This window comes from Misgurnus anguillicaudatus, chromosome 11 (genome assembly GCF_027580225.2).
Source record: "Misgurnus anguillicaudatus chromosome 11, ASM2758022v2, whole genome shotgun sequence".
NCBI lineage: Eukaryota > Metazoa > Chordata > Actinopteri > Cypriniformes > Cobitidae > Misgurnus > Misgurnus anguillicaudatus.
Genome location: NC_073347.2, coordinates 17,544,829 through 17,561,335, shown reverse-complemented (window position 1 = coordinate 17,561,335; position 16,507 = coordinate 17,544,829). Strand labels below are relative to the sequence as shown.

The following is a 16,507-nucleotide window of genomic DNA, read 5'->3' as shown; positions in this document are numbered from 1 at the left end:
AGTTCACCTTATCCTGTTCTTCATGGCCGTGCGATGCTAAGACCCAATTTTAATGTGAAAATAAGGCATTAATTAAAGCTTAATCTCTGCAGCTGGGGTTGGGTCTGTTCCTGTTTGCCCACAGCCTCGTTCAAGTCAGTATGGGAGAATAAGACGCATCATCTTGCTGTTTTGTGCTGACTGATTAAAGATGTATCACTGATGTCAACAATCTGTCATTTTGCTCTTTTAGATCTGAATACTGCAGCTGGCACCAAAGAACACTTCTAATCTGCCTCTTCAAACACAGTTTGTCTCTCTGGCAGTGCCCTAAATGGGTTTGTTTGTTTGTTTGTTTGTTTATTAGATGCCAACAGTATATAATATTTCTTTCAAGAAAGTTTTAAAGTTCGTAGAAAATAGGGCTGACAATTAAAAAAAAAAAACTAAATCAAGGAGCTTTATTATAAAGATTTAAAGTAAGAAATGAGTATGCAGAAGGTGGTCCAAAGATGGTGCCTAATGCAAGGCTCATTCAGAGATCCACACTGTTTTATGGCAGTCACATTCACCTAATTTAACAGGACCAAAGAGAGCTTTAGGGAAATGATATTAGATATGCAACAGTTAAACAGACTTGGCAGAAATTTATTGTTTCATGCTTAATTATAAAAAAATTGAATGGAGTAACTGGACACCATGTAAAATGGCTGGACTTTTATTAAAAGACACTATTAAAGGCTGGAGGTGTGGAAACCGTAAGGGAACATTTCTTACTTATGCCTTGGGTGTCCAAACGTAAAAACTATCTAGTCCCGCACCATAAAATCTAAAGTATAATTAACAGTGAGTTCTGCTCTCAGCTTAGTATAATGGCAGAAGCTGTGGATGAGCAGTCAAAACACCAAGCGATATAGACTAGCTTTATTAATAGTCTATAAAATCATACACTTATACTGGATATTGGCAAGTACCATACAATGTCCTTTGAGGTATGAATGTAAGGGAAATATATGAGGAACTAACACATATGATTAACATTACTTGTAATATTTGTTTTAAAACAATAATAACCACTAAATTAGTGAGATATATAAAAACTGTGTTTTACCACCACAATCCAAAAAGAAAATCATTAACCAAGTCTTTTGCTACGTATATTACTCTTAATATTGTTTTCTCTCATTATTATTCACACACACACATACATATACATATATATATATATATATATATATATATACACATATATATACATATATATATATATATATACATATATATATATACACATATATATATACATATATATATATACACATATACATATATATATATATATATATATATATATATATATATATATATATATATATACATATACATATATATATACATATACATATACATATACATATACATATATATATATATATTTATTTATTTATTTTTTATAATAATGAATAATAATGAGAGACAACAATATTAAAAGTAATATATATGTAAACAGAAAACACATGAGGACAAAATATATTTGTTATTTCCATAATGTTGTGTCAAATATACTAAATGTGTGCATCCGACACGGGGGAGTTTGCATTTGGTTGTTTTGTTTTTTTGCCAAACAAATAATATTATGACTGAATTTTCATCTCATGCATTGATTTAATGATTTATTCTTTCCTCCTCCTAATTCTTCATCTTTTGTCTCAACACAGTGTTTATCATCGTATCAAAGTGAGGTAATGAGCCAAGACAGCCCTGCCATTTCGGAGAAAACAACACCACAAAAGCTTCTTCCCTAATTGAATCATGGTGGAAAGCGTGATGTTCAAGAGAAAAGCATTTCTATGTATTACAAGTTATAATAAAATCAATAAGATGCATTCAAGTGTAGGACTTGACTAAAAGCCACCATGTTATTGTGAGAGTATCTCTATACCAATAGCAACATTTTTTTTTCTTATGTGTCAACCTCAATTTTCTCCATTTACTTGCTAGTCCTACTGCTCTTTACACATATGTTTGTTGTTGCCTTGTTATTGTTGTAGTTGATTAAAGTTAATATTCTGTTCTTCTGTGCAAAAATGGCTTCTGAGGCCTCCTGTGCCAGAAAGGAAAAACATTCACGTGCAACAGTAGATGGTGATCCTTGCTCGACTTGCATTTAACCTTCTCTATGTGAACAGTCCAAACTGGAAGAGAAGCTGATTAATGGAGAAACCTCTTTGTCTGGTGAGACAGACACACAACAGGAAATAAACTTTGATCTTCACTAGTCATGGATCGGTCATACCGAGAACTAGAACGCTTCTCCTGCTTCGCCTTTAAAACCAATTTTAGATACAAAGCTTTGAAAAGGAGAGAAATCATAAACTATTTAAACCACACTGGTAAATAAAGTAGCCTAATGCACATAATGCGCCCCAATAGCTTATTTAAAATGTAAGTTTAATTATGTGAGAATTGAATATGGGTCTCTATGATCGCATAATCTAATGCTGGGTACACACCAAAAGATTTTTTACATTTATAAGATTTCCAAAAGGTGATAGACCACAAACATGAGGATAAAAAATCCTAGATTTAACCGTTTTGCTCCTATAGTGTGTGCCAGCCCACATACGGACAGATTTTCAATCAGAGTCTCGACTGTGAACACAGGAAATCTAGCAAATCTCGCGAGACTTCAGAATAAGCATGGCGGACGATATGCAGGAAGAACTTTCAATGATGGTGTTTTTCAAGGGAATAAAAAGGGTTTGGGTGAAGTCATGGAGACAGCTGGAACATGGTCCATCTCTGCTGTCCACATCAACTTCACTTTGTGCCGCGCCATGACTGCTTCCGTCTTCCATAATTTCACTTGTTTGGATATTGTTTCGTTTCGCGTGATAATCTCAAGAGCGTGAGTACGTTTGTCATTGGGGTTCCCCCCACACATCAGGATTTTTGATCGTAAATATTAAACATGTTTTAATATTGAAACTTAAAGTCATATTTTTGTGATTTACTTGTCTTCTACATGAAGCCATCCTACTGTATGTAATGCAATTAACATTTTGTGAAAATATAACCTATCTTTAGGCATTTACTAAGGCTACATTTACTGAGTGAAATCCAACTTTGATGATCTGTATATACACTTGGGTGGTATCAGATGATAATACATGCATGTGTATCCTGTGCATCATATGTATAAACAACCACACTATATACATTCACCTAAAGGATTATTAGAAAAACCACTTGTTACAACCGAGATATGCAGCAAAGCATTTGTAAAGCCACAACACCCACAACCTTGAGGCGGATGGGCTACAACAGCAGAAGACCCCACCAGTACCACTCATCTCCACTACAAAGAGGCTACAATTTGCACAAGCTCACCAAAATTGGACAGTTGAAGACTGAAAAAATGTTGCCTGGTCTGATGAGTCTCGATTTCTGTTGAGAGATGGTGGAGACGAAATTTGGAGAATGTGCAAGCTGCTGGTGGTGGTGGTGTAATAGTGTGGAGGATGTTTTCTTGGCACACTTTAGGCCCCTTAGTGCCAATTGGCCATCATTTAAATGCCACGGCCTACCTGAGCATTGTTTCTGACCATGTCCATCCCTTTATGACCACCATGTACCCATCCTCTGATGGCTAGTTCCAGCTGAATAATGCACCATGTCACAAAGCTCAAATCATTTCAAATTGGTTTCTTGAACATGACAATAAGTGCATTGTACTAAAATGGCCCCCACAGTCATCAGATCTCAACCCAATAGAGCATCTTTGGGATGTGGTGGAACAGGAGCTTCATGCCCTGGATGTGCATCCCACAAATCCCCATCAATTGCAAGATGCTATCTTATTAATATGGGCCAACATTTCTAAAGAATGCTTTCAACACCTTGTTGAATCAATGCCACATAGAATTAAGGCAGTTCTGAAGGCGAAAAGGGGTCAAACACAGTATTAGTATGGTGTTCCTAATAATTCCGCCAGCAATACTATCACTGTCCAATAGCGCCAGTATTCATAAAGGGGTATTATTAAAAATAATAATAATAATCGCATAAATCTTTATCATTCCTTCTACCATTTATCAGGTAGTCAAACCAACATATTAAAGCTCACAGGGCCTAACACAGAGAACAAACACAAAACAGACTCCACATTCAAATGAAGGTTAGGATGTACAAGGTGCTGTCAGAGGTCAGGAGGCCTCTGGACAGATTTACTCAGAACTGGCTAGCAGTAGACATGGCAGACTAAAGCCCATCTGCACAAAACACCTGCTGAACCTGAGACTAATGCTAATGAACTCCCAACACACACACACACAGTCAGACATTCAGAAGGGAGGGTCTCCGACTGTGTCTGCAAAGCGATTCAGTTGTGTAAATCAGACAAATTCTCTGCAGGTAACCTTCAGCTCAGCTCAAGAACATAGACTCAATCTGTATACACAAATCCTTTATTGTTGGCCTCAAAATCAAATAACTCTCACCCCGCTCTGACAGGGAAATTGCTACTTACACTCTCTGGGCCTTCACTTGCATGGTCTCCTTCAATCTGGGGATCGGCTTTTTCGGCTTGCTGGTGATTTCAGAACAATTTTTAATAGAGGCTTATCAAGCTGGAGAGAGAATGACTCTGACATTTTCAATTCTCTATACGCAGCCCAAAGAGATGCTCAAATTTTACAAGGTCACAAAAGCCGCCCTTACTGACAAAACCTGAGTGAGACCACACACACAGCATGCTTTGTTATTGAGAACAAACATTTTACAAATAGACGGGACACGAGAAAAGTTTCTCTTCTCTGCTTCCTCCCTTTATATTTGCTAGGCACTGCATCACGGTCAAAAAAGGTCTGCCTCATAAATGCTTCCATAAAAATGTAAAGACTTGTATAAAACATTTTAAGGCTGGCTGATCCTTCCTCCTGATGCAATTTTTCTCCTTCCTCCTTCTTTGTTTTTCATCACAGACTAGCTCACAGAGTGGAACACCCATTTTATTTATTTACACTTTGTCTCTGAGAACTAGCCTGGAGTTTCTCAGGCTTTATTCTGATGCTCCCCTATACAGTACTTACACGGCCAATCACACAAGACTCATGCTACGTACACACTAAACGCGAGGCATCGCGTTACTCGCTCTAGATTATTTGCGGGATTTCACTTCGTGTCATGCCAATTTTTCCCTCGCTTAGGCAAAGACGCATTTGAAGCAATAGTTCGTGTTTTCGCGGCAAACGCGCCACCCATATCGCGTCATTCGCATCACCCCACGCGAGGACGCGTTTGTTCGTGTCTTTGCATTGACTTTGTATGTAACCTACTCGTGCAAATCGTTGAACTCGCATCTGGTGTGAACCCACAGTAAGACCAAACAGAAAGCTAATCGTTCATGATAAGTGATAACTTCCGCTACATCACAAATCATAACATCCCCTGCAGGTAGGTCAAAGCCTAAAGTCATTAAGTGGTCCATCGAGAAAAGAAGCTCAGTTATAACAAAGATCTTCAAGCTTGTCTGTCAAGTTGTCTTTCAGCCTAACTAGCTCTAAGCAAAGTTTCTGACAGCCTATGAGATCCAAAGAGAGAGGGAATGGATCATAACATTTGGATAAAAAAGGAAACACATACGGTATGAAAACAGAGCGGAGAGGGTGTAATGGCTAAAACTGAGACTGTATAAACTCCATGGCATGATTAAAAGATGTCACCAACACGTTTAATGTACATGCATATGGACCACCTACATTTAAAGGGAGGAGAAAGAGAAAATAATAAAGAGATTTACAGGTAAATGGGAAAAGTTCCAAAGAGAATGATAGCAGTATACTCAGAAAAGGCTTCTAGTGAGTATATTCAATCTGATCCACAATGATCTACTGAGTGAGATTGAATCCCAAGGGTGGGAAGGAAGTTAAAGAGCAACATGCCCCTGTGTGCATGTTTATGTGGCAGTTTCACATCAACACAATTAACCATCCTTATGAGCCTGGCAGAGACCGCAGGGCTCCTATTGTCATGCATTATTCACCCACACCAATCATTCTAATTAATCTGAACCCTCACGTATAGCTTTTACTCCCCACCAGGCAGCCATCTTTAAAGAAATCTTGAGACCTCCCCTCAAGACCTGGTGCAGAGCTGGTAACAACATTTATTGTTTGATACGGTTCTCTGTGGAGGATTAGATCCAGGCTTGATATCAATCTAGGGTCACTGTGTTTATCACGCTTAAAAGAGAAATAAACATGCACTCTTAGAACAGATGTGTTAAAAACAACACATTAGTATTGATTCTGGGACAACGCATTTAGAATCCACCCATCTCTGTGTTATTATTGAAACAATACATTTTGGGTTACTTTTAGCACAACTTGTGTTTTATTTTAACACAAAATAACACATAATGTGTTAAAAGCTTAGAACAAAAAGAGTGTACTGTATTTAAATTAACAATAAATTAATTTTGTTAACTACAAAACATCATGGGATGAAGTATAGTAAGTTTTAATCTACTGACTGGTACTGTATATACTGTACAACAGTGGTTCTCAAACTTTTCAGCGTGCGGCCCCCCTTGTGTACAGTGCATTTCTCCGTGCCCCCCCCAAAGAAAATTTGTGACAAAATTTGTTCTAAAATGTGACATTTTAATTAAACAAAACATATACAATTATTCAAAGTAGTGCTGTTGGTTAGTACCATATATATATATATATATCTCCTGGCACCATCTTGCGGGCCCCATTTTGAGAACCACTACTGTACAATACATTTTGTATGAAACAACAGTGTTAGATTTCTTGTGTTAGTTCCTTACAATACAAATACAACACCAAGTTGTATGGTTAATCATCAAGCCTTCATTTGTGCTGAACACTAATAGTTTAAAGGATGTTTTGTTAACAATTTTGTTGAAAGGCACAATATGTAAGATTATTGCATTAAAATATACAAAAACTATTAGCACACTTTTATATATTTTCTTGCAGATTTATTGGGGTATGACATCAGGTGTAGCGCACAATGTTCAGCTGTGGCTTCTATTAAGCCACACTGTGGGGCTTACATTATAATTTAATTGTTTATAATGTAAAACTTTATTTCAATACATCATCCATGAGAGTTCTATGCTTTTTAATAATGTCATCAAGGTGTGGCTGCTGTTGTTTAGCGACCTTTAGCGTTTAAAATTACATATAGGGATGGTTTCTCGGACAGGGATTATCTTAAACCAGGACTAGGCCTTAGTTTAATAAGGAAATATAACTAGTTTTAACAAACATGCTTTACTACAAACATTACTGGCATGTATTTTGAGGCAAAACAAAGGGCACTGATGTATTTTAACAGTGTTTCCCACAGGATTTTGAGAGACTGTGGTGGTGATGACGTCACCTGCTAATTAGCATATATGTGAAGTCATCATGTCGTGTTTGCGTTTGATCTAGTGTTGGCACCTGAAATATGTTTCACTTCTACTCTTTGATCTTTATCTGTATTTGAGCTGTATTATACAGTCTTGTTCAAAATAATAGCAGTACAATGTGACTAACCAGAATAATCAAGGTTTTTAGTATATTTTTTATTGCTACGTGGCAAACAAGTTACCAGTAGGTTCAGTAGATTCTCAGAAAACAAACAAGACCCAGCATTCATGATATGCACGCTCTTAAGGCTGTGCAATTGGGCAATTGGTTGGAAGGGGTGTGTTCAAAAAAATAGCAGTGTCTACCTTTGACTGTACAAACTCAAAACTATTTTGTACAAACATTTTTTTTCTGGGATTTAGCAATCCTGTGAATCACTAAACTAATATTTAGTTGTATGACCACAGTTTTTTAAAACTGCTTGACATCTGTGTGGCATGGAGTCAACCAACTTGTGGCACCTCTCAGCTGTTATTCCACTCCATGATTCTTTAACAACATTCCACAATTCATTCACATTTCTTGGTTTTGCTTCAGAAACAGCATTTTTGATATCACCCCACAAGTTCTCAATTGGATTAAGGTCTGGAGATTGGGCTGGCCACTCCATAACATGAATTTTGTTGGTTTGGAACCAAGACTTTGCCCGTTTACTAGTGTGTTTTGGGTCATTGTCTTGTTGAAACAACCATTTCAAGGGCATGTCCTCTTCAGCATAGGGCAACATGACCTCTTCAAGTATTTTAACATATGCAAACTGATCCATGATCCCTGGTATGCGATAAATAGGCCCAACACCATAGTAGGAGAAACATGCCCATATCATGATGCTTGCACCTCCATGCTTCACTGTGTACTGTGGCTTGAATTCAGAGTTTGGGGGTCGTCTCACAAACTGCCTGTGGCCCTTGGACCCAAAAAGAACAATTTTACTCGCATCAGTCCACAAAATGTTCCTCCATTTCTCTTTAGGCCAGTTGATGTGTTCTTTGGCAAATTGTAACCTCTTCTGCACATGCCTTTTTTTAACAGAGGGACTTTGCGGGGGGATTCTTGAAAATAGATTAGCTTCACACAGACGTCTTCTAACTGTCACAGTACTTACAGGTAACTCCAGACTGTCTTTGATCATCCTGGAGGTGATCATTGGCTGAGCCTTTGCCATTCTGGTTATTCTTCTATCCATTTTGATGGTTGTCTTCCGTTTTCTTCCACGTCTCTCTGGTTTTGCTCTCCATTTTAAGGCATTGGAGATCATTTTAGCTGAACAGCCTATCATTTTTTGCAGCTCTTTATAGGTTTTCCCCTCTCCAATCAACTTTTTAATCAAAGTACGCTGTTCTTCTGAACAATGTCTTGAACGACCCATTTTCCTCAGCTTTCAAATGCATGTTCAACAAGTGTTGGCTTCATCCTTAAATAGGGGCCACCTGATTCACACCTGTTTCTTCACAAAATTGATGACCTCAGTGATTGAATGCCACACTGCTATTTTTTTGAACGCACCCCTTTCAACTAATTCAACTAATTGCCCAATTGCACAGCCTTAAGAGCGTGCATATCATGAATGCTGGGTCTCATTTGTTTTCTGAGAATCTACTGAACCTACTGGTAACTTGTTTGCCACGTAGCAATAAAAAAATATACTAAAAACCTTGATTATTCTGGTTAGTCACATTGTACTGCTATTATTTTGAACAAGACTGTATATCAAATTATATTTTAAGCCGAATTAAGCCGTTTTAAATAGTGAAATAAAAATGTAAATGGGAATCAGGAAAATTCTATTTGTGGGGGCCAGTGTTGATTCTGTGGTGGGCCACCACAAATAAATCTTGCTGTTTTTTGTTTCCCATGTAAAGAGCAGCTCGCGTGGTGTCTCTGCCATGCTATCTTTTAACTGGCTGTAACTAGCTAAGTTGGAGGAGGTTGACTCGCAGCACTCAACACATGGGTTTTTTCCCCGCTTGGCAAGCCGACCGGACATGACATCGAAATCATGACACCCTTAGTTATTAATAATATTCTGTTATTATGGATACTTCGCGAAAATCTATTGGAAGTTCAGTTTGGGCCACAAAAGCAGTTGGTTTATGTTGTTGCAGCTGCTCTCAGACAGCTGAAAAAAATCAGATATAGACGATGTATCCAGAATAAGAAGAAGTACAAAAAGTTATTTATAAAAAATTGCCTTACTGGACCTCTAGATGTTTTGATTCTTGCAGCTCGCAGCAGTTTTCTGTTTTCCTGGTTTAGTTCAGACGCTAAGAGATGTTTACTTAGAAACTTCTTAGCGTCATGTTCCTCCTAGTCATGGTGTAGGCCTACACTCTGAGCTGATGAAACAATTCATACGTCAACAACGAAGGTGGAACAAGACGGAGTTTGAAACAAGAGTATCCAGGACTTCTGCACATTTCTCACATAAAGGCTGAAATTTCTAAGATTGTTTATGGCAGCTTTGTTTTCTCCCCGCAGCATTCCAGAAATCTTTTAAATTAGTTTTATTTACCCATCCCATCCTTCCCCTGCTGTATCAGATGTATCTTATCATCATGTGTGTTAGGGTTTATTACATAAAACAGCTCTTGGATCTGCAAGGCTGCAGTAATTGGCAAGAAAGTTTTCTGATAAATAGACACTGCAGGCAAAGGCAGATAGAGAGAGAGAGAGATCATTGGACGTCACAGAGTAGGACCAATTCAGTGCATCATTTGGCTCAAGGTGAGCAGTAATTGCAAAATAATCAGTAGCACTTTAAGGTTCCAGCATTGGATAATACGTTCAAACTGGTCCAACACGCCTTAGGAATCATTGCTCATCGCTTCGGCTCACTTTGTTTCACATTGTCATTTTTGGCCGTTCTTCCTCCATTTCTTAATGCTTGCAGACCTGCTTTGATTTAACCTCCATCCAAATCACATCATCAATACCAAATCATCAACCCGCAGTTCATTTACTCCTGCTGCTAACTTTGGCAACAACAGCACAACCACCCACAGCAAAAAATAAAATTGCTAGTGGTCCTGCAGTGACCACAGAGCGAATAACAATTGAGTGCTACACGCTTCACTCTTATCTGCAACATGCCCACTAGGAGCCGCCCATGATAAAGTGAGTAATGGTTTACCTAAGGAAAACTGAAGGCTGTTTGACTACAAAGTTCTGATTTATAGTTTGCTCACGGTAGACTAGTGATGTCATGTAAACAAAATAGACAAACTACGGAGAAAACCTTAATCCTAATTTATGGAAATGCAATGGAAATTCCTTATTAACTTAAGAAGATTAACGGCAGAAGAAAAACCATAACTAAAACTTATGGCACATAGAAACAAAGTTATTAGGTAAAGCTGCGTTTTTGTCAGCATTTGAGAAAAAAAATGTGATATATCTTAAAACGAGCTTGAGTTTAATTTTAAATGCATAAGTATGCATAAAATACATACAAACGCAGCAGAGATGTATGCTATAAAGCTCTGTACTACTCTCTATTATCTACTGTAGCAATGTTTACAAATAAAAATCTGAAAAAAACACATGATAAAGTGATGAAGAAGTTCACAGAAAACCCTGTACTTTTTTCCAGTGCAGTGTTTCAGTTACACAAGAAAGACAAATTGTTTCATCTTTTGAACACCAGGCACTTGACAGCGCACCTTAAACGTAATTAACTTGTTCTCCGACTGAAACTAATGGGGAGGATTTGCATCCAGTGAATGTGGGGACCAAAACCCGCATTCAAATGCATAGACTTTCTAGCTTTTGTCAAACAATTTCTGGAACATAAATTATAATTGCACTGTCTCTCATACAAACAATCTACATTTGAATGCAAAGTTGTTCAGTGCCCATTATACAGTAGAGGGAAACAAAATGAGGCCAATGCTGGGTGCTTTTCTATTGGTTTTGGCTAAGTATACATGCATTGTTTTCTATTGCACAAAGCAATGTGTGTGACCTCTCCATTCCTCGGTATTTACCGCATTTCTTTTTTGAATAACAATTTGCTTTTTCTCTTCTAAATGGGCAGACTTTTAAAGATATTACTTTATCTTCACTTGAGCAAGCAAACTAAAAACCTCTTCAATTTAAATGTCCTTCTGTAGAGTTGCAGTGAATAAACATTGATATTTAAGCCAACATTACTTCTGTTTGCAGCAGGATATTATATTGGCGTCGCAGTTGAAAAGGCTCAAATTTGGTGCTGCAGACCTGTGGTCTCCTCATTGTTATATTATAATGTCATTGTTTATTAGTCAGTGATTTATTCAAGAAGTTCAGACAGTGGCAAAACTGATCTATATCACGCTGTGTTCTGTTCACTAAGCTTCCTGTGTCCCCTGTTGTTTGAGTGCCCTGTCAAATACAGTCAATATGACGACATTTACAAAAAACTAATCTCTTGTGGTAAGAAAGTGTCATTCTTCAATTGTGACTATTTGGTTTTTGATAGAGGGCGAAAACGTAAACAAACACACAGGAACTCAGAAGAATGAAGTTATGACCTTAACCCAATGTGCATTATACCAACCCGCCATTTAACAGTCTTTGAACCCAGTCCTCAGTCCTGTGTTGTGAATCTTGATAACTTGAAATGAATGAAAAGCTTGTGATCAACACGCATTTATATTGTACACTGGATTGGCAAACGCACTTAAAATGTCATATAATTCCTTTTCATAATTCCGACTTTATATTCTGCTAATGCGCCTTGACAAGATGATAAAACTGAACTGAACTGCTATTGATCTGCAGTGTTAGGTCTTATATTGTTATCACACTGGTGGATTCCTGGCAGAGATGACACACGTTCCAGGTTGCACATTTGGGCCAGTTTATGGGATCGTGCCTCTCTCCGTTCCATCTGCCCCTTCCAGTGAAAATAAATTGCTGTGGGTAAATTCCCAGTGCTATAATTCCTTCTCTGCCATTGGCTGGCCCACGCTGCTTCTGCTGCTATCCATCTTAAAAATCCATATGAACACATTTTTTTTAACTATAGAGGTCAAATGTGTTTAAGTAATAGGGTCTATGTAAATAGTGACATACAATACAGAACCACTTAGTGACATCACAAAATAAAATGCAACAAAACACCTCTAATAAAAATGCACAACGTGTTTTTCTGGGAATTGAACATGGGATGCCTTGTAGTCAATGTGTTAATCATACCCCTCAACCAACTAAGCAGTCATTAAAGGCATAGATTTTTTTCTTAAGTGTGCAATTTGTATGCATCTTTGATTGCTAATTGATCACGTTTTGCATTTTATTAAAGTATTGGCACATGTTCAAGCACTATTTATCTATATGTGCCTAATAGAAATACAGGTGTCATGCAGCAGGTCCCTGCCCTATTGGCCATAATCCATCTTTCGAAGAAACCGGCATCTGCTGCACCATTTCTCTGATTAACCATAAATTAACCATTTCACCATGTTTACTGTGCTGCTATTGCACGATCAATGTATTATAGTAACCCTTGAATGCAAATCACTACAACCTTGCTATAACCTATAGAACCCGCCTAACTAAACTCTCTCGTACAAGTTTACTTCCATCCAGAAGTCTGCATTTGTAAATGAAAGACGCCTTGTGGTTCCATCAAAGAGAGGCACAGAATCTCTTTTTTAAGGATGCTTTTGTTCATCATTCCTTGCTGGTGGGATGATCTTCCCAATTCTATCCGGACTGCAGATTCTGTTACACTATTCAAAAAACATTGATGATTGATCATAAAAGCGATGATCCCGTGGGTTTATTTTTTTGTTGTGGTTGGCATTTTGAGATATGACTGGTTAGCATTATAAGCGCATGTGGTTCATAAAGTCTGGGGGGGTTGAGTTCATGCCGTGCTGCGCATACCAATCGTCATATGACATTGCAGTGCCGCAAGAGTGAAAGCACACAGAGAAAGCTTCCAAAGCGCTCCTGCGGCACTCCGGTCGGTCCGCCAGTAGAAATGTGCATCACAATCTCAAGTTCAATGCTTTCAGTGTTTCCCATACATTCATGTATATGTGGTGTTTCCCTATTTGGACTGCACAAGACCGGCGATGCTTATGCTATTTTAAGCTATTTATTAACTTACACTTAAAAGTTTCCCTGACATCTCGTTAGGTCTGGGCAGAAAGTATCACGATTTACATCCAGAAAATGATGCATGAAATGGACTGCATGGTAAATGGACTGCATTTATATAGTGCTTTCAAAAAACCAATGGACATCCAAAGCACTTAACAAATTGCCCCTCACATTCACCCATTCACTGACTCATTCATACACCAACGGCGGTGTCAGCCATGCAAGGCGCCATCCAGCTCGTTACGAGCAGCTGGGGTTAGGTGTCTTGCTCAAGGACAAAAGAAAAGGAATCCTTACGCACATCCAAATTAAAAGCGGGTGCTGGATTGATTACATAGTACAAAAAATAAAGCAAAGATCCACACCGAAGAGCTCCCAATTTACATGATTTCATTTAGTGACGTTTCATGTTTTTTCGGTCCCAAAACGTCACTAAATAAAATCATGTAAATTGGGAGCTCTTCTGTGTGTGGATCTTTGCTTTATTATTTGTCTTGCTCAAGGACACCTCGACACTTAGGTGGAGCCGGGGACTGAACTACCAACCTTCCAGTTTGTAGACAACCTACATGAACCACTTAGCCAATGCCACCCCAAATAAATGGATACGCTTATGTCATGGAGTGACTTTATACAAGTGGAACGAAAGTGGTGGAAATAGTTCCGCCCGGACCGATTTCAATGCAACACCTGGCTAATCCGGTGGGTTAATGCTTTTGAACATTTGACATGTGTTATGAGAAGCGAAGTGTGGAAAGTTAAAGGAAGAGTCCGACACTTTTGGAACTTCCCCTGCTTGTGTATCACCACCAGAACTAGCATTGACTTCTTCCCAAAAGCCTATATCCTTGCATCCAATGAAGCTATTTCTTTGTGTTATTATGAACAGAGGTGAGGACGACTACTGTTCGGTGTGTTGATGCCTTTCCTTGGATGCTAATCTAAGTAGCAATGTTTGTTCACCACCCAGTCTGTTTGTACTCGTGTTTTCTTGCTGGAGGTAACAGAAGAGAGGAGGGAGTCCCCGGTTCGTGGCCTCAATACCTCCTGTGTTTGTCTCACGCCCAAACCTGCTCAATTAGCCAGGACTCGGAGCCCGGGCTTGAAACGTGCCACTGACCCTATATCACCGTGAGTGTGTGGAGTGCGGTGGGTTATTTATTTGGAGTGTGTACACAAGGAAAATTGTAGTGCAGTGCTTTTGTCAGTGTCTGTCAGTGGTCGTGTTCTAGGCAGAGGAAAGAGCCCTCCCTGAGAAGAGCCGAGTGCTGGTGTTGGACAGCCTTTCAATATATGTCCATGACTGGGGGGCTGTTTGAACTTCCTCACTGTCTGGTGGTGGTGCTGTGGCTGTGAAAGTAAGGGCTGTCTTCGATTACTGTGTCTGTTGTCAAGAAAGGGAGTGCTTGTATTTATCTGCTGCTGCTGGGATATTCACTGGTTACCTTTACGCATAACCCTTCTATTGTTGAGTGTTTCCAGATGCCAGTCTATGCTATGATGCCCCGCTCAGCTGTTTGAGAAGGAGGAGATTGGATGTTACTGGCCTCCCTCCACCAGTGAGTTGAACAGTTAAAAGCCTCCATCTTGACCTGCATATCGCCGTGTCCCCTTTTGTTGCTACCAGCCCCTGGTCTGTATGTTTGCTTACAAGCTGAAGAGCCACAGCCCTGTGTTCTTACCTGTCCCCTTGCTGTATGTGCAGAGATAAAGTGCCAAATCTCTCACTGTATGTCCATTTAAGTTAATACCAATGTATTCACTTGTGAGTCTTCTGCCACCAGCCTGCATGTTGAAGAGCTAAAGCTCCTTATCACTTGACTGTTCTTCTGAACGTGAAAAGGCCAAAGTCCTGAGTGCTTGTCATACGTCTACCTGCGAGTGAAAAGCTAAGAGCCTTGTCGTCTTGCCAGTACGTCCTCTCCAGCCACCGGAACACCAAAGAGCTAAAAGCCCTGAGTGTTAGCCGTGCGTCTACCTGTGAGTGGAAAGCTAAGAGCCTTGTCGTTTTTCCTGCACGCCCTCTCCAGCCACCTGAACATCAAAAAGCTAAAAGCCCTGTGTACTCACCCACACGTCTGCCTGTAAGTCAAACTCACCTGTATTCTTCCCTGTACGCCCAACAGCCAAAGCCCTGTGTACTCACCTGTATACTTCCCTGTATGCCCAAAAGCTAAAAGCCCTGTGTACTCTCATCTGTAGACTTTCCTGTACGTCCAAGAGCCAAAGCCCTGTGTACTCACCTGTATACTTCCCTGTATGCCCACAAGCTAAAAGCCCTGTGAACTCACCTTTATACTTCCCTGAATGCCCAAAAGCTAAAGCCTCGTGTACTCAACTGTATACTTGCTTGTACGCCCAAGAGCCAAAGCCCTGTTTACTCACCTGTATACTTCCCTGGACACCCAAAAGCTAAAGCCCCGTGTACTCAACTGTATACTTGCTTGTACGCCCAAGAGCCAAAGCCCCGTGTACTCACCTGTATACTGCCTGTACACCCAAGAGCCAAAGCCCTGTGTACTCACCTGTATACTTCCCTGTACACCCAAAAGCTAAAAGCCCTGTGTACTCACCTGTATACTTCCCTGGACGCCCAAAAGCTAAAGCCCTGTGTACTCACCTGTATACTTGCTTGTACGCCCAAGAGTTAAAGCCCTGTGTACTCACCTGTATACCGCCTGTACACCCAAGAGCCAAAGCCCTGTGTACTCACCTGTATACTTACCTGTACGCCCAACAGCCTAAGTCCTGTGTATTCTCTTGTATACCCACCTGTACGTCTACTTGTGAGTCGAAAAGAGACCAAGCTCAGAGCACCTACCTGTACGCCCCTTGTGAGTCTAAGAGACCAAGTCCAGAGCACTTACCTGTACGCCCACTTGTGAGTCGAAGAGACCAAGCTCAGAGCACCTACCTGTACGCCCACTTGTGAGACGAAGTTCAGAGGACCTACCTGTACCTCCCACCTGTACGGTCAGGAGTTGACGCCAGTGTCCCGA

General features: G+C 39.6%; 1 long non-coding RNA gene across 1 annotated transcript; it reads left to right on the top strand.

The window, feature by feature from the left end:
- The first annotated feature begins 229 nt into the window (after positions 1–229).
- Positions 230–1,865, top strand: LOC129415526 (uncharacterized). Its single transcript, XR_008634867.1, has 2 exons — positions 230–317; positions 1,698–1,865. It is a non-coding gene; the product is annotated as an uncharacterized lncRNA (long non-coding RNA).
- Positions 1,866–16,507: the final 14,642 nt, after the last annotated feature.